The following is a 20,302-nucleotide window of genomic DNA, read 5'->3' as shown; positions in this document are numbered from 1 at the left end:
AAGTACCTTTTCACTTGAGGCTAAATGGTAAGCGTTGCCAGCTGTTCAAAAATGTAGGACATCACATCCAAGCCCAATCTTTTCTCTCACACACAGACACAGACACACATGCGTTCACTTCACTCTCGTGCTCTCCCTCTCTCTCTACTCCCCACCCACCGCCCTGCCTCCGGTGATAATCATTAGATAACAATCAGATGTGGTAACCCTTATTTTCCTCCATGCTCCAGAAACATGGAAGACAATTGCACCGTGACTAAATTCAACATGGATCAGGTTTTAAACCTGATACTTTTTGATTTAGTGCTATGTCACAAGATGTCAAGCTATCGATATCATGGTTTGCCCTATACATATTGAAATCTAACAGTTCACTGTAAGAAATTTCTGCACACGTCATAACTTGAAATTCAAAATTCTTGATCATCAAATTGCTCACTTGTTTAATATTGCAGTTGTATAGCACATCTATGATGGATTGCGATTTTATGTTTTTAAGCTTCAGTTTTCTGAATTTCCTTTATTGTTTTGTAAGGGATATATGATTTCTAACCAATAACCTTGGAACATAATTATTTCCTGCATATATCTCATGCAAAATCCCAATAAGTAGACTCAAAAAATACATAGAAGCGCCTTTGCAATGATAACGCCTTTTTTTCTAAATTAATTTTTGTACTAAATCAATACATGTGTATGCACTAAAGGAAGATGGGTTGAGGAATCACAGTTGACACTTTCATTACTTTATTGCCTTTTCTGCATTTGCAGCACAGTGGGATGTTTTTAAAATGGGTCATATTCAGTGAAAATGGAGTTCTCATTGCACATCCTTAAAAAATTATTTAAAAGAAATGTAGATATTGATGAAAATGCCTTTTTAAATAAGAGTATTTAGAGTGTCTCCTCCCCGTGTCCGTTCTCCCCCCCACCCCACACACACACACACACACACACACACACACACACACACACAATAATTCAGTTAGTTATGGAACTGAACTGTACAGACAATGAAATTCCCAGGTTCAGTCTATAGCCTGTGCTCACTTAGCAGTCTCAGCCAAGGCATTAAGAAAGAAACTACATTTGGCTCAATGCCCTGGATTAGATGCAGAAAAACAGCAAGACTTCCCACTCCTAATTGCTATCCAATCCTAAACTACCCCCTGTAGTTGACTAGCCTGCCAGTACTCACTCTAGACCCCAGTTTACTTTTGAAGAACGGCCACTTCAACAAGGTACAGAAGAACAGCTGCCACTGGTGGAACAGTATACTTGCAAAGAATGGCATCAGCAATACGGCAAGAAAATTAGCAGAAGGGAAAAAAGGTTTCTTGCCATCAATTGGGAACTAATGGAAACTGAGCAAATAGTTAGGATACACTTAATTTCAAGTACAAAGAATCTTATTGTCAGTTCCTTCAAAGCATTCTCCATTATAAAACTTTGGAGGTGCAGAAAACTGCTCAGTGGACTACGCAAACTGCTTACACTGCTGATATAAGAGTCAGATCAAACCATTCACATTCACTGTGATCCATATGCATCAGATAGCAAACATTCACTTCCAGGCCACTGTTTAGTGCTGTGTGATGGGTTTGATCAGTGAGTTTAACTCAACTGCTGTTGACAGTGATTCATGGCCAAGGCAAACTACTGATTTTCTGATAGGAGCCTTCACTGCACAAAATGATGTACATCACAGATCTGTATGAGAATTCTTTAAGCCCTGCAAATGGTAGCAGGTTTGGTGCACTTGAACATTAGCTGTTCTCTGGAACTGCTAAAATAATTTTGGTATGTAAATTTTCCCACTGTCTGCCAGATGCATACCAACTAAACTACTGAGATATTCATCCGTATCACTGTGGTATAAAAGACAGGCATCATTCCAGTGAGGCTTCTGTGCTTTTGGAAGACTATTTTTTTCTTCCTTCCAGAATTGTGGTGGCTGGGGCTTAACCCTTCAACCTCACCTTATTGTATGTGTTGTAAAGCTCTTGTTGCACCATTTCTAATGTATAGAAGGAATTGTTGCAGTTTAGAGTTTTAAACCCCATTTTCCTTGTAACAGTTGTACCATGCTCCTTGCAAGTGAGCTGCATCTCTTGTTGATGGTTTTTTAGCTCAGAATCGGCAATTACCTTTTTGCAGTAATTATGCACTAGAATTTACATAGGATTCCAAGAACTTATTCTATCAGTCCACATGCAAAAAGGCCACCTGCCAGACTTGACATCTCAAAGTAAGACTTGTTTGTGTTTTGTTTTGACCAAATTAAACAGATTAGGAAAAATCATTTGTTGTTACCCCATATCCTATAATTTTGAAATTATAGAGAAACTTCCCTTATTTTTTGCTTCACAATAAATTTTAATCAGCATATTATAAAGCACTGGTACACTGCAATTCTCTGCCCACTCAAGAATGAAGGAAATTGCCAGCTGATTGCTGTTTTAAAAAAAAAACGGAGGCATAGTCAGCAAGCACTCTGTTTACCAGTTCATCAATGTAGGCAGTAATTTTAAATAGTGCCTGAGAGTTCAGCACTTGCTGATGGTCATGAAAGATTAGAACAAAGCAATGTACTAAACTGCAGAAAGCAATGTAGTAATAAATGCAATATATAAAACCCAACAGCACATCATCTTTTGTTTGCTTTTTCTTTGTGTAATTTTTAAAAAGTTTTTCTAAAAAGACTCCCACGGAATATGGTTTGCTGTAATCTAAGCTCTTGCTCACTATCTGTCTCATGCTTTTAACATAACTTCAGCTTACAAAACCAAGTTTTCTTTAAAAGTTGGATTGTCAATCCACGGTGATAATAAAGAAACAATATTACGACAAAAGAAACTTCATATTCCTTAACTTTAAAATGCAATATTAATGGTCTGACTGCTATGGATGCTTGCAATACCATTGTAAATGCCCACTATAGAATACTGTGGTTTAACCTATAGTGATATAATTGGAAGATAGGAACTGGAGTAAGACCATTCAACCCCTCAGCCTGTTGCCATTCTGTTAAATCATGGCTGATCTAATCCTCAATCCCATTTACATGCATTTGCTCCATATTCCTTGACTAACAATGATCTATAAATCTGTCTTGAAAATCTCCATGAAATCCAGCATCAGCCTTTTGAGGAGAGTTCCACATTTCTTCTAGCCTCTGTGTGAACAACAGCAGCTTATATTTATATTGTGCCTTTAACATAATGAAACATCCCAAGATGCTTTACAGTACCTTTATAAAACAAAGCATGACACCAAGCCACATGAGATATTAGGTCAGATGACAAAAGCTTAGTTAAAAAAGTAGGTTTTAAGGATCTTAAAGAAGAAAGCAAGGTGGAGAGGTGTAAGTGTATTCCAGAGCTTGAGCTCTAGGCAACTAAAGGCATGACCACCGATGGTGGAGCAATTAAAATGGGAGGTGCCAAAAAGGCCAGAATTAGAGGACTGCAGATATCTTGGAGGTTTGTGGGGCTAGAAAAGATTATTGAGGTAAGATGTTGTCTTGATCGGGAGCCAGTGTAAGTCGGTGAGAAATGAAGAAGTGCTTGCTGATATCACTTCAAAATGGACTGGCTCTAACTTTTTTGGTTATGCCCCCTTCTTTCACCAAAGGACATCGTTCCTCTTTAAATACCCTATTGAACCTTTTTAGGAGGTCTTGTTGCACAGGAGCAGCGTCCCTATTTCTGGGCCAGAAGCTCTGGGTTCAAGTCCCACTTCAAGAGTTCATGGCCAAGGAAGCTGTGTACATTAAGTGACCAAGCCAGTTGACTATCAGCCTGTAAGCCCTTCCTGACAGCAGTGGTAAGAGCTTGAGAGTTTCCTGGTCAGCATACAGCAGAAGGCAACGGCAAACCACTGCAGTACTTTGCCAAGCGTAATTATGAATCAAGCCAGTGGAAGCCTCCAATGCCCTCTTAAGGCTATGACACCTGTAGAAGGAGGATTGAACCCTTTAATCATTTTAAACACCCATATTAATCACTCCCCAATCTTCTTTACTCAAGGGAATACAGGCCAAGTTTGTGCAACCTGTCCTCCTAGTTTAACTCTACTTGCACTCACTCCTAAACTAATGTGCCTTTGTTGAAATCTAGCGCCCAGAACTGAATATAATATTCAAGATGACATCTGGCCAAGGCGTTATACAACTGAAGTTCAAATTACTTGCCTTTGTATTCCAACCCCATGAGATAATTCAAACATTCCATTAACTTTTTTGGACATGCCCACTAGCTTCCTTATACATTTTTTTTTGATGGAGATGGAGGAGGCTATTTGTTCCTTCTCACTTGAATTTTAAGTTCTTTTCAAAGTTATTTTTAAAGATTTCATTGCAGTGTTTTCTTGTGTATTTTTATATACTGTAAGTTATAATTGTCCATTACCTTTTTGAATGCTGTTATCAATTTAACCTTCCTTATTCTGATAATCTTAGTCTAAATAATCTTTGTTCTTGGGATGTGGGTACCACTGGCAAGGCAGAATATGTTTCCTACCCCTATTTTCCCCTAAGGGCATTGAGTCAATGACATAATGGTCCAGATCTGTCCGGGCACTGTACGTACCCCAGAGGATGCGTTACGGGACTCCTCTGAAATCCCAACACAAGTTTCAGCTTTCCACGTGCAATTCCTGTGTATCCGGAATCCTCTGAAAAAGTCTCCAATTCTATGCTAGTTACCTGGATAGTTACACCGGAATTATTGGACAGGAAAATATCATGTCTAACTTCTGAGGTACATCTGAACCACCCCTCCCACCTGTTGCTCCTATTCTTCTTACCCCATCCCCCCGAAGCTCTAGCAACACCCCACCTCCAATCCTGCAGCTCCCTCCCTGACCCTCCGGCTCCAACTGCCCCCGACCCTCTGCCAACTCCCCTGACCCTCTGACTATCCTCCCCAACCTAGCCCTCCCTGAGCCTCCAGTCCCACCCGACACCCCATTCCACCACCCTCTGACACTCCCAGACCCTCAAACTCTCCACTGACCCTCCGGCTACCCCATGGCCCTCCCCCTATTCCTGACTCTCTGCTGCCACCACCTCCCTTGACACGCCAACTCCCTCCTTGACCCTCCAGCTCCCACCTCCCCTGTGACCTGACCTTGCTATCCTGCCACGCTACCATCCTATCCATCTGCTGCCCTGCCACCCTTGCCACCTACCACACTGCCCACTTACCTCACACATTCATTCACTAACACAAGGAAAAGCTATTTAAATGTCCCAAAGCCTTTCAGTGTGCTAGTGAACGAAAACTTACGGCAGCTGATGTCGTAAAAAGGGGAACTTGGCTTGCTTTCCTCTGACAATCCTGCACTGCAAAGGAGGACTCCCAGAACAGGTATGCTTTGCATTTCCGAGCCAGAAATGCAGAGTTATATCCCAGTGTAAAAAAAAGAGTGGCAGTCAGATGGTGATTGCCAGTCCTCAGAAGATTCAGCCCAAAGTTGAGCACATACAGTTAGGCGGGCTGGGGTGCAGGATCCCTTCCCTATTATTGAATTAGCTGGGTCTTTATAACAATGAACCATGGTCATTTTCTGGTGTTAGCCTAAAATTTACCAAATTTATTGAACTTATTTTCAAAACTTGCCTTGGTACAAATCATCTTTTTACTTCTGCACTCAATCCAATTTGCATTTTAATTTCCATTCTTAGAGGCTTTTTTTTAACCTGATCACCACATTTCTATATTTGCACAGCTGGATTCCTGTGCTAGATCCCTGTGGTTCAAGAACATTACCATTTAAATAAGTTTTCATTCATTATTCCTATGTCCAAAAATGTTCTATATATTCCACACCTTAAGATGTCCTCTGCATTCTTCATTTCACGCTTTCTTCATTCTCCTAGTTCTGTAGTCTCTTTCCTTCATCCTCGTAATTTGCTACTATCCCCAGTTTGACACCATTAGTAATCTGCCATCCACGTGTATGTACATATGTATGCATGTATGTTCACATGGATGTGTATACATATGTATGTATGCATGCATGCATGTGCATTAGTGCTGAATGAGAAACAGCATATGCCAAATATTGATAGCAAGAAAAGATCCAATAACAGATAATTGTGTGTGTGACAGACATCCTTTCTGTATTTTTTTTCTTGAATTTCTGTCACTAGCCGCCATTTATTTCAATTCCAGGTTTAACAGGGTCTTAAAATTAGTCTGATCTATACATTCCTTTGACATCATAGATAATTCTTGTGCACATCTGTGGAGATTTGATATTGGATGGTTTTGATATTGAACATCTCTAGGGCAGCAAAAGGGAGTATGTTTGGTGTACTCTAACAAAAATGCATTTGGGAAGAAAGTGAATTGAAGCTACAAAAAAAGGGTTTAGAAACAGAGCAAAAAAAAAGATGAGTTGTAACATTGTGCATCTACTTTTGTCTTTGTTTAAAAATTAAGATAAAGGTGGGGTTTAATGGTGCAGTTCAGATGATAGTTTTCAAATGGATTTATCTTGCTTTTACACTGCACTTATTATTAATGGAGTTTGAAGCACAGAAACAGTATGCCTATAAAAATCTGAAATTATAGTCAACATATTTCAGGTTGATGGTTGGCTTTACTTTTTGTCAATAAAACATAGGATGAGTTAGCAATACAGAGGCAAATATATTTGCTTTCTGTCTCTCGCCTACAGATTTATTAATCATTTTGTAGGCAGTGAGCGTACATACACTGCTGGAATAGCATCAGTCTCCAAGAGGCCCACTGATGCGTGTTGCTGGTAGCTGCTTTGCTGCATGGCTAGTCAGCAGAAGAACAGTGAAGACTGTTTTATTGTTTCTGGTGGAGCGAGCTAGGCTGATTGGAAAATCCAATGAATTTAAATCACAGCACTATATTGTACCAGGGCAAATAAAATATACAGTAAGAAAATTTGTTTTTGCCAAAACATTCACCTGCAGCGCTTTGACGTAATGGTGTTTCAAGCACAGTCAGATAACTGCCATTGAAAACTGGAAGTTTATGCCAAACAGGCAGCTTGTTTGCTGTCCTAGGTGGTGTTTCTTTTATGCATGCAGCATGTCTCACATTGTTTGATTCAGAAATGCAAGAGTAACAGCGCACACAAGAAGTTTATTTCCCTGCAGCATTTAAAATAAAACTTCGCACTTGGTATTTGAAAATAAAGCCAATTTCTGGTGCTTTGATTGTAATTTAGTAAACTGTGCAAATAATGGATCTGGAATGCATTGTTACTATTTCCCCATTCAAAAGGCAGTATTATTTGGGTCAGATGCACTGGTTCCAAATTATTTGAAGTAAACTAGTGCTAAATTCAAGGCGATCAAAGTTTGTGCGATCATGAACAAAGGGAAAGCTATCAGATTTAATGCATTTGTGATCCGCTACTGGCCACGGGAGAAGGAAATGATCCTTAATGCTGAATCCCAAAGGTAAATACAGTCACAGGGGTTATTAGCTTAACCAAGGCATACAGTCTCAAATAAAACAAAGATTTAAAAATTGCAAAATCTGAGAATCACAAGTAAAAGCAAAAATATTGCAAAGCTGATACGTCAGCATTTGAAAGAAAATCCAAATTAATGTTCCAGATGGATACCTAAACTGAGTATAAGGTATCCAGCTGAAACATTAACCTGTACTTCCTTTCAGATGCTGATGCACTAGCTGTAAATTTCGGTATCTTCTGTTTTTATTTAAAATGTAACAAACAGCATGGTTTGCATTTGGTTTGTACGATAATTTCAGAAGTTAGCTAGTTTATTTGCCTTGAAAGCACTGGAGGAAACCATAGAATGATACCCACAGGAGGCCATTCAGCCCATCATGCCTGTGCCAACTCTTTAAAAGATCTATCTAGTTGGTCCCACCCACTTCCCACTCTTTCCCCAAAGTCATAATTGGAAGTTATTAGTGAATCGTTTACCATTCTTCTAGGCAGTGCATTCCAGATCATTATAACCTGCTGTATTAAAAATAATCTCCTCATTTCCTCTATGGTTCTTTTGCCAGTTACTTTACATCTGTGTCCTGTGATTCTGCCATTAGAAATGGTTTCTCTTTATTTGGTGGTATAGTGGTATTACCAATGGACCAGTATTCCAGAGACCCAGGGTAATGCTCTGGGGACCTGGGTTTGAACCCCACCACAGCAGAAGGTGGAATTTGAATTCATAAAAATCTGGAATTAAAAAAAGCCTGATGACCATGAAACCATTGCCAATTGTTCTAAAAGCCCATCTGGTTAACTAATGTCCTTTGGGAAAGGAAATCTGCTGTCCTTACCTGGTCTGGCCTACGTGTGACTCCAGACCCACAGCAATGTGGTTGACTCTTAAAATGCCCTCTGAACAAGGGCAATTAGGGATGGGCAATAAATGCTGGCCTAGCCAGTGACACCCATATCCCATGAATGAATTTTAAAAATCCTTGAAGATTTTGAGCACCACTATCAGATTCCACACCCACACCCCTGTTAAAGTTCTCTGATTCAAGGAGAGCAATCCTAGTTTCATTAGTCTCTTCATGTAACTGAAGTCTTATTGTCCTTTGTACCATTCTACTAAATCTCCTTCCCACTTTTGGGCCCATAGTTTATGCCTAATAACTTCTCAAATTCTAACCAAGTAGGCTGTGTTTTTGAACCCACAGGTACAACATCCTTTCTAGTTCTGTAACAGCACCTTTCATTGAAGCTGACACCCCTACTTCCTCTTATTCCTTTCCTGTCTTTCCAAAATGCATTGTAGTTAGGAATATTAAATGGTCATTCCTCCCTTTGTTTGAGCCAGGCCTCCATTAGTGTCACTATATCATAATCTCATGTGGGTATTTGTTCCTGTAGGTCACTAACGTTATTTACCATGCTTTGGGCATTTACACACACGTACTCTATCCATGTTACTCTGCCTCGCAGTTTTCCCATACTCCAACTTTCTGACCCTTCCTATTCTCTATTCTAATGCTTCTGGTCTCTCCCAGTCCTCTATGCACCTGGTACATCCTTTCTAATGCTTTTTCCTAGTGCTCTTCGCCCTACCACTTTAATTTAAACCCTCTCCCAGTTACAGAAAATGGAGCTACTGCTTTGAATGGATATTAGCAGCTCCGAGTGGCATTGCTTATGGGTGGTCTTGCGTCTGGAGCAGTTTTGATGCTTAGTTGCTAAACAGACCTGTGTCTTTAAGGCCATTGCCTCTGGAGTGCTTTCTCGGTGGAAGCAGTCTAGAGAGGCCCACAGTCAATGAGAGGATTCTAATTATTGGAAGTTTGTTTAAAATCCTTCTACCTTTTCTTGCTTTCTCAAGGCCAGATAAGAAATAACTAGCAAATAATATTCCCTCTTCTATACATTTTTATAGATTGTTTGGCTGTGATGCGTTTGTGCTTTGTTTTCAGACGTTTTCAAGACGTTATAAATATAATCATGCATGAGTCCTTTATTACTGAGCAACAGACTTATTTCAGATCTACAATATTAAAAATGATTAATTTACCCTAATAAAATTGTAGAAAATACATTTTGTTTTACATTGCTTTATCTTGCATTAATCCTTAGTCTACTAGGAATGATCAAAATTGAAGCCACAGGCCTGAATTTTGCGCTCGTCATACACCTGCAATCGGTGGGCCCAGAAGGTGGCGCGATATGCACTTCCAGTCTTGGTCGCAACTGACATGAGACTTCACAATGACTGGCCAATTAATAGGTTCAGCGCTGCTGGGGAGAGCAGGAAGAGGGCAGGTGCCGAGACAAGTGAGGTTGCATGGTGGGCAGTTTACAATGAGCTCCTTGAAGGCCCAATTGCTGTGCAGCCAACTCAGGGAGCTGCAAAACTGTTCAGAGGATATTTGCGCACACAAAAAAAATGCCACAAACTATCTCTAACAGCTGACAACAGTATTCATAATTCCTAAACCTTCAAACATCTTCTGGGCATTTTATCCTGCCCTGGATCGAGAATGATGAAAAAACTTGAAGGTTGCCTGGCTGATTGGCCCATGCGCCAAGCGTAAAAGTGCACGGGCCACTAAAAATATCAGCTGATATTGGGGCTTTAATTGGCTTTATTGGAACATTGATTGTTGGCGGGCGGATTCCCGAATCATGCACACGCCTGCCACCCATGATATGGTGCACCGTCAGGACACCCGCCCAATGTTTTCTCACGTGATTTTGCGCCAGGTCGGGTCAGACAAGTGTCCGATTGTAGCATGTAAAATTCTGGCCATAAAAGAATTCTGCACAGCATGTAGAAAGTCAACAGTTCAAATAAAGGTTATACTGGTTTATACCACATCCAAATGAGGGGCTTTGGTTCACAATTGTGAACATAATTCATACAGGAGATGGACTTATCACCAAAAATATAACTAATAAAAGTTTCAAACAAAAACAGCACCACAGAATTGTTACAGCACAGGAGGAGGCCATTCGGCCCTTCATATCTGCACCAGCTCTCTGAATGAGCATTTCACTTAGTGCTGTTCTCCTGCCTTCTCCCTGAAACCCTGCAGATTGTTTCTTTTCAAATAATCATCTAATTCCCTCTTGAATGCCTTGATTGAACCAGTGGGAACAATATTAATCTTTGAACTCAAATTTGTTCCAAAGCGATAATCTCATTTATCTATCAATGTTATGTTGTTTTGCCAACATTAATTGCAAAAAAAGGAATTACTTTTCCATTTATTTACAATGGCAATTTTCTTGAAAGATAAATGAACTATAATTGACTCTACTTGTCTCCGTGCACCTGTTATCATTTAAAATTTTAGCAAATCACAAGCCTTCATATTGCCTAGTAGGTCTTGAAAAATTTGAAGGAACCTGTATTACAGCAGAGATGTCAACTGACCATCATTACACAAGATTCCCAAAACTTTGAATAAAATATGAATATTTCCTCAGTTCTACTAAATTCATATTTTCCACATTAAATAAGGCAAGTTACACACCTACGACATCCATGGGTCAGGCTGTTCGCTTTCCTTAGTGGTTGTGACCTGGCATGCGCATGCAATAGACAGCTGCATACGCATACACGACAACTGTGTGGACCTTAGTGTGTGATGTGAGGAATGTAAACCAGGGTTTTAATCCCAGTATCTTGCAAGTGAGATTTTTGTTTATACAAATGATGTAGGTTGTTACAGAACAATCCTGACTATGTTAGTAAACTCATATTACATTATTATGTGAATTTTACTCAAAATCAATCCTTGTTTATGATCAGTCTTCAAAGAGGCTTTAGAACAGAAGATTTGTAAATTACGTACAACCACTACACTATAGAATGTGAGAATCATTTGCAAAATAGATGTAAAACTTTCTGATGGAACTGGTTGCCTGCTTCTAAATTTTTCTAATTTCCATGCATTGCCAACTTGAAAGGTTGTTGCAGCCCTGTCAGAAACCAATTTACTAGATGCAAATTTATATCATTCTTTCTGTATCAGTGTCTTTAAAGCCCTATATAATTGGTCAATCTGAATAATGTCTATTAAAGGCCTCATTCAAACTCTCTTTTCCACTCTGTTAATATTGCAGAACAAATTGAATCCTAAAAAAAAAACAGATTTTCTTACTTTATTCCTCAAGGCAATAATATACTGGATTGCAGTATGCCTGCATACTGTTTAAAGGTTAAATACTTAAACTACTTTCCTGGTTAAGTTGTTTTCTCACATTTATTCCTATCTGTACCTTTCACAAGTTTTATAAAGCTGTTCAAGATCAGTTTATGTGTAAGATCACATGTACACAGATGTAGATAAAATAAATAATACGTTGCATGCACAATGGAAAGTATTACTTTTGCAGGAAAATAAACTACCAAAGGGCATCAGGCTTAATAACATGCAGCTCCACAAATACTTTATGGGCTTATAGACAAGCCAGAATATGTCTGGAAAAAAAACATTGAGTTATGTATCTTGTTTATATCCCAGTGCATTTGTTCAAATTGAATTCCCAACTTTTCATTACAAAGCGATTGCATTGTTGAAACTGGGGTCTTTAATGTTTTGGCAGTTAGACACCATAACTGGTCAGTAGCAGCCGGGTGTTTTCTACTACTTCCTCATAGCTAATTGCTCATATTGAGAAGGTAAGAAGATACGCTAAGATACAGCAACTGTTGAGAACAATGGTTAGCAAGGACAGGATGAAGATAAAGCTAGAGAAAGAGTGGCCAGAAGTGGCAATAAATACATGAGGCTGGAGAGAAAAGATTAGGTTGTGGAGGAAGGAAATACTTTTTTTAAAAACAAATTATACCTTTTTATTATTTTATGATGAAATAAAAAGTTAAGAGACATTGTATGCATGACCATGGTAAGAAAATGGCACTGAGGAAAATTACTGTTACACTAAAAAAAACTGCAGAGTAAGTTCATTAGTGTTGAACTCTTGCATGATACTTGTAACAATGAAAATAATTTTTAAAATAGTGAAATTAAATCTTAATGTTGAAAATTAGACTTTGGAGAAATAATGTAGCCTCCCCAATTGAGCTGTGGTCCAATGTCAGAACTATAATGAATTGATTAAACCATTTCTGATTACATGTTATCTATCTTGTTAATCATTGTTAGTGGCATAATGGCATTAGACCCAATTTATTGACCTTTATTAATGGCGTTAGATTTAACGTCGACTGATGCATGTTTTGTAAAGCATTTACTTGGAAGAAACATTTTGCTGTAAGGCCCTATCGTCATTGGGGAAAATAGTAGAAAAGGCTCAAATGTTATGGACAGACATTTTAAAATTATAGATCTTTGAGTAAATTGTTTTATTTTTAACTCTTCCAGTGTTCTACATCTATATTTAATTTTGAACCACATGCCCCCTGGGCAGTATTAAGCTGCATATCAGTTTATAGTGGCACCTTCATTATTTGTTCAGTTGACAACACTTCAAGTCTACTTAGCACTCACTAAACGTACAGCATACAGAATTGATATAGTTCAGTAAAAATTCCAAAATAAAACAATTACCAACATTCAGTGATAATTTTGTGATGACCAGAAATGAATACAAATCTTCAAACTTTCACATTAAGACTGTCTGGTGAAAGTAATAAACCAGCAATGAACTGTTTGTGGAACAATAGCCAGCCTGCTAAAGTTCCAGTTACTAGCGTAAGTGAGCAGTGAAATAATTAACTATAATTTTCTGGCCCTCTGAACTACAATATCAGATCAGTTGCAAAAGGGACCTTCAGTTGGCAATTATATCCTCAGGGCTGTCAGAATTATACCAAGCTATTAGTTCCCCTTGTAACCTTAGGACATCACTTCAGTTCATACCCCTCCAAAGTTAAAATATTTACAGAAATCTGTATACCCTTACAAAATATATTCTTAATAGAGTGTGTGCAGCAGCTGCATAAAGCTAAAAGGCTTAAATATGCATAGTATAGCCTGCTTGCTTGTAATTGTGATATATGTTATATGAATGAATTTGGTCCATCTCCTCGGTCTTTTTTTGATCTGCTAAAATGCACCTACCGTTTTTCCCTAAATCTAAAGTACATTTTAGTAGACCAAAAGTGAATGGGGAGAGGCAAAGTCAGAAAAAAGATTCCTTTCTCTTGTATAAACCCAACTTCATATATGTAGATTCAACTGTAAATCAGATTAAATGTTCATATTAATCTTTCAAGAATAGTAAGAGCCAGCAGCCTTAGATGTTGTACTGTACTTGCTGATGCAATTGAATAACCAACAACAGCATTCTGTATTTTACTTGGTTTTAATTCCAATAATATTTCTCTTTTGCAAAGGTATATCATGAATTGGTTATATTTGCTATGCAAGAGAGACAGCCATCAAAAACCTCAAGAACTGTATCATCATGAACCAATGAGAAAAAAACGAGGCCTTGGTCCCATCAGCAAATTGGAAGAAGTCAAATGACCATCTGTTTTGATTTTGAAATGTTCCTTGGCTGCATTGTGAGAAACTCTTAAGTGCAAACAGTACAACCTGCAAAACTCTGATAGATATCAGTGACTGTTTGCAGTCTAGTCATAAATCATGATGCATGAATGGCACACTCTACAACCTATTGAGCAACATTTGTGAAAAGTAGCGGCAGTGTAATCGATTTTTGAACTCCCATCTCAAACTCATGATGAAAAACCGTTGTGCCAACTGGTTATGTATTCATGGAATACTAAATAAACTTTATGAGGTAATTTGAAGTCTGACACATAGTGACTGGAAGATGAAAACTAATAGCAGAAGAAATCTTCCATGCGCACGAATATTGTGCAGTTGTATTGATCTTGCTATTGGAGAGAGAGAATACGGTAACTTCTCTACATCAGTCATAAGTCTGAGAATGTGGGTAGTCAGTGCTTTATTGTTGGTTTTCAAGATGAATAGCAAAGAATTTCACTGAATTTCTATCTTTGTATGTTTTAAGTACAGTAAGTGGGAAACTTCCTAATGAGTCATTGCTATTGTTATGCTTAAGCTTGTAAAATACTGTACCATGTATTTATGAAACCTTCATATCTGATACCATTTTCTTAAAAATAGGCTCTGCTTTTCCACAAAACTCAGTAAAGATTCACAATTTGCCATATTGGCGTGTTGCATTTTGAAGTGAAAGATTTGCTACATCATATATTTATACATTCTGGCATGTCGAGGCTAAGTAGTTCTAACACTTCTATGTTCTGCAGATTGGGAGATTTTGATACAACAATGAATTTATACTTGAAGTCCTAATGTGAATTTTGAAAATGAGTTTCATTTGGAATGTTCCATTTTCACACACACTTGGAAAGAATATTTATTTGGTGTTTGGACACATCTCTGAAAACAGTGTGGCTTCAGGGGCTGTAGTACCACAGGCATTAAGGAACAATTACATCAGCATATTACATGTATTTACATGCATAATAGGTGCAGATATCTGAGTTGAAGGTCGAACTATGTGTTTTCTTTATTACGTACACATGTGAATATACATAGCAGCTCACTAAAAATGTCACATCCAGAAGCATTTAAATGTTACAGGGTTCAGCAGTTTAGCCTTAAAGCAATAACCAACTGAATTGCTGAAGACAAGCTTAAAATTCATATAAGTAATGGATCTATTGTATTTTAATATATAGCATTTCGTACGTTTTTATGCCTCAGTTTATGTCAAATTTATGTTGCTGTCCCTGCTCTCAATGGGCTGCTCCACTTTTGGTCCTATTATCATACATCAGGTAATTTTTATTGTCAATGAAGAAGCTAATGTTGAAACTGTGCCCAACAGCATTTTTACAAGTCAAGGTGCAGATTTAGAAGATTGAACTTTTTAAACCATATTTAATAAGGGGTCTATGACGATTGGAATTTCACAAGTGCGGTATTAGTTTGCTTTATTTTCCCAAGACAAAACTTTCACTAAAATCTAAGTTCATTTGGTTTGGCACTGTTATATTTTCAAATCAGTGATACTTTGAGCCTGTGTTTTATTATTGTAATATTGTTTTAAATCGCACCCTGATGTATACATCCACACTGAAGGCCCAATTTCAAATTTGACTCAGATCAGTATAATAGAAATATTCCTCCTCTCTGATACCTGTTAAGTTAAAGTAGAGGCTGTTTTTCTAAATTTCTGATTGGTCTGGGACTACTTAGGTAGTGTTTGGACATTTAGTAGCACCTGAAATGTTTAGATATGTCGCTGTAAATATATGATGCACAGTCCTGTCTATAAATGTTACTTAATGCGACATGATTTTTAGTCGCACTCTTTAATGTCAACACTTAACACAGAAAATATCTATATTACCATTTATTCCAGGAAGAGCCTATTTAAAGCTGTACATATTTCAACATCACAGTTTGGTGTTGAACGAAATTACTCAAAATACTTTTTGAAGAAATTTGTAGTTTCCTCAGTAACTGAAATTTTTAATGTGTAAATGTTACAAATTGTAAAACAAAATCAAAAATTTTTATATTTTAAAATAACATGAATAACATTGCCTTTAGTTCTTAAACACCTTGTTCCATTCCTCCCACATCTTAATTGCCATCTTCTATCCCACCTCCCCCCACAAGTCCCCTGCCGAGTCTGATTATAATTTTCCCCTCAGGGCGCCCTCATTTTCTTTCCTCAGCTCTTTATCTTCCTCAGATCTTTATCTTCAATGATTGCAACCTTTACCTTTGATCACCTCATCTCTCTCTCTCTCTCTCTCTCTCTCTGAATTGTCTCCTGTCCTCATTAAACCACATCCACCATTAACTCTTAACGCATATTCATGACCACTTCCTCCTGCATCATCCCTGAAAAAAAACTCTCCTTATCATCTTGTTTTCAGATTCTCAATTGCTAAGTTTTTGGCCCACCTTTTGCCATGATACCTCTACAGCTATTAACCTACTCAATCATTCCCCCACCTCTGCTTTCATCCATTCCCTTTGTATGCCATCAAACTGTAGAGAGAGACTCATTGATTTATAAATGTTTTCAACTCCCAGTCTCAGAGATGCTTTGTCCCTTTTTTAGGTAGTGTCCCCCACAACAGTTTCTCCTTTTTTCTCCCTATAGATCCTGTTCTCTCCCTTTAGATGTTGTCCTCCATATAATTACTATTTTTTTCTTTTTCATTCATTCAGAGTCTTGAGGCCTTTCTTTGCAATTTTTTATGTACATATACACAGCTTTTTTCTGCTATGTCTCATTTCTCACCTGCACAATAACACATCCTCAAGGGCCTAATATTGTAGCAAATGTGCCAACTTTCATTTTTTTCCTCCAGCTGGTCTTCCTCATCATCACTCACTGGCCTGTGCACAGTCCGTAGTGCTGAATGCAAGTGTGACCTGGAACAAAATACTGGATCCACAAATTCAAAAATTATGTATTTTACAGTTAGTGTATTTTTCAACTGGTATCTCAGCAATCTATTAGTTGAATTGTCATTTTAAACTAACTGACTCAATTTTATAATTGAGTCATTCACTAAATGTTCTAATTCAGCAAGTGATCTCCTGTGGCATTGCTCATTAAGTACTGCTTGCTGAGATAATTAAAAACAAATTGTCTTCCTGAAACATTTTGTGCCACTTTTTCTGTATTCTGTTTGTCTTCCACTTCACTCTGTGGCTCTTACACACTTTATCACTGTAACATCTTTTTGTATTTGCTTCAAGTCTTTCTCAATCTGTGCTTAAGTCTTCCTATATTTGTGTCCCAATCTCTCTGTATGGCTGTCATGCATGTTTCTTAACCAATGTAATGAATTTCTATTTCTTTCTCATTTAAAAGCCAGGTTTAACAAGCTGACAACCAACCTGTATTGGGTCAGTAGGAAAGAAGGTATCCAGGAGCTGTAGAAGCTGACAGGTGAGGTACAAGATTGGGCTCCGTTTTAGGGCTGCGTTTAATAGTTAGTTTATGCGAGGCATTTAATATTTAAATTATAGACTACATTTAAAAAGCAAATCAATATATTGAAAACATTTATAAATCAACGAGTCTCTCTCTACATTTTGTAATGAAATTTGTATCTGAATTTATTAGTTTATTCATTGTGCCTATGATCAATGCCATAGAAAATTAAATACTGTTTTTAATAAATGCTAACATTTTTGTATTATGATTTTACCCAAGGTTAGAGGTCAACAGGGTTGAATGTAGAACCCTCATCAAACTCATACGGCTGGCGTTGTGTGGATCTGTAGTCTGCAGTTAATTTCACAGCTGTGAGATTTTCCGCACTAACCATTGTGCTCTTTCAGTCAAGGTAACAACTTTCCATGACTCACAATGAACCCTTTGTCCTCCCTGTTGAATGACAATGTGCTGCACCCTGTACACCAAATGCTCCATATTTAAAGGACCAGAGGAAAGGATCAACTTTTCTCAAACCTCACCACGTTAGCAATTTTAGATTTTTCCCTTCCAACCACTTAACAGTTACTAGTTTTTATATTGTAAGGAGGTAAATGGATTATTTACAAAAACACAAGCATGTTGAAATGGTTTAGTAGTCCCAGAAAGATATGCATATACTACAATATATAATAGTTTACGCTGAGCAGTTCACATACACCATTAATGATAAGATTATGTATTTTGTGCAAAATATGCAAGCGTGTTGTTTTGTGAAAAAAATTCTAAATTTTAATTCTAATTGACATAAATCTTTTTCTGGAAGACTCATGCAACTCTTAAGCAGAGACAATCCATTTATTGAATAAGAATGTATTTTATAGCCACATTTTTCTTCCATTTGGGTTTTGCATGATGTATTCAAAAACTAATTAGAGAGCCTATGTGCAAAATCTTAAAAGTGGAAACTTACTCTCACTGAAAGCCATTGGAATTTAAGTATGACATATTTATCCACCTGCTTTTTTAATTTGTTCCTGATCTGCAAACACTACAGATATTTTCCAAATATTTGTCCTGACATCCAATGTCAGACATTACTGTGATAGCACTGATGCAAAATAATGATACCAAAATCATCCATTACTGATAGGTGAATTTTGTTTATAATTTTAGCTGGTCTTTCCATGGCATTGTGTATGGATAGTCTGATAGAAGTGATTAAAATGATGAAAGAGTGGGATACATTAAAAGCAGAGTATTTGCAATTGTTAAGGAGTCAAGAATGAATGGTCAGAGATAAGAGATTAAATGTAAAAGAATTACAACAGAGAAACTCTTGCACAGAGAGTTGTGAAACTGTTCAGTGCTCAGGCTGGGGAACCTTTGCTTTGTGGATATGTTGAAGGAAGGGATACAGCCAAGGCAGCTTAACAGATGGTCTCAGTGTTTGTGACAAAGATTTTTCTGAGCTGCTCGCACATGTTGATGAAGATGCAGGAGCCAGAGGAGAGTTATTTTAGGAGACAGTTGGGAGTGGGGAAATGAAGCTGCAGGTTATTTTTGTATTCCAGGATTATCCTAAGTAGTGAGAGGTTTAGAGGAAAGCAGGGCTTGATGTAGTCCATACAGATCTGACAAATTATTAAACCAGTTGTGCACTATATTCAAGCTGAGCCCCTTGGAGTAATGATGGGAGTAGTACCAGAGGGAATGACTAGAGTGGGAGAAAGTGGATTTTACAACAGGAACAACTTATATTTATATGGTGTCCTTAACATAGCAGGACAACTTTACAACAAAACAATTGATTATTAAACAAAATTTGACACCAAACCTCAGAGAGTGCTATCGAGACAAGTGACCAAAATCTTGGTCAAAGATTTAGGGTTTTAGAATCATCTTAAAGGAAGAGAGAGACCAGGTGTTTAGGGGAAAAAAAATCAAAAGCTTGGGGCCTAGACAGCAGAAAGCACGCTATAATCAGGATGCTCAACAAGCCAGAATTGAAGGCGGAAGAGATTGTGGAGGGTTGTAGAGCTATGATACAGAGATAGGGCATCACGTGGCCATGGATGGATTAGGAAATAAGGATGAGAACTTTAAAATCGAGGTATTACCGTACCTGATGCCAATGTAGATCAGCAAGCACAGGGGTGATGGGTGAGTGAAACTTGGTGCAAGTTAAAATAGGAGCAGCAGAGTTTTGAATGAGCTCAAATTTGCAGTGTGTGCACAAGGTGGGAGGTTGGCCAGGAGAGCATTGGAATAGTCAAGTCTAGAGGGTAGCAAAGGCATGGAAGAAAATTTCAGCAGCAGATGAACAGAGACAGGTGAGGCTAGGGAGGTGGAATTAGGTGATCTTTTTTAAATGGATAATGAGCTTGAAAGCTCAACCCATGGTCAAATGGGAGTCAAGATTGTGAATAGTCTGGATTAGCCTCTGGCGGGGACAGGAATACAGTTTGTGTCAGAGCTGAAGACAATGACTTCAGTCTTCCCAACAGTTAATTGGCAGGCTTCCCTGGTCAACCGATACTGGTTGTCAAACAGTGTGACCAATTAGAAGGAGTTGAGAGTGTTGGTGCTGTGGTAATGCTGGGTGTCATCAACACTGCATATGGAACCTGAGGGCCTGAAATGGGCCCTCGACTGTGATTTCATGCTGGATGGCCAATTAACGGCCAGCCAGTGTGAAACGCGCACTGAGAAAAGCTCAGCGCTGCCAGTGGGAACGGGAAGAGGGCAGGTGCCGACGTCATCAAGGGTGTTGGTGAGCGCTTCCATTGAGCTCCCTGAAGGCAGACAACTACCTCAGGGAGCTGCAGACCGCCACAGAATAAACGAAACAACAAAAATTCTGTAAAGTATGTCCATACAGCACAGTCAAGCACCTGAAAGCACACCTCATAAAAAAAAATCGTCCCCAAATATC

General features: G+C 38.2%; 1 protein-coding gene across 1 annotated transcript in view; it reads left to right on the top strand.

The window, feature by feature from the left end:
- rbm19 (RNA binding motif protein 19) overlaps positions 1-14,607 on the top strand; it is a 276,899-nt gene extending 262,292 nt beyond the window's left edge. Inside the window, exon 26 of the mRNA XM_041202778.1 lies at positions 13,802-14,607. The gene's annotated coding sequence lies outside the window, so the exon portion shown is untranslated. The remainder of the gene's footprint in view (positions 1-13,801) is intronic.
- Positions 14,608-20,302: the final 5,695 nt, after the last annotated feature.

Source organism: Carcharodon carcharias, chromosome 13 (assembly GCF_017639515.1).
Source record: "Carcharodon carcharias isolate sCarCar2 chromosome 13, sCarCar2.pri, whole genome shotgun sequence".
Lineage (NCBI taxonomy): Eukaryota > Metazoa > Chordata > Chondrichthyes > Lamniformes > Lamnidae > Carcharodon > Carcharodon carcharias.
Note: the sequence above shows the minus strand (reverse complement) of the source record. Positions and strands in the feature narration are given on the sequence as shown.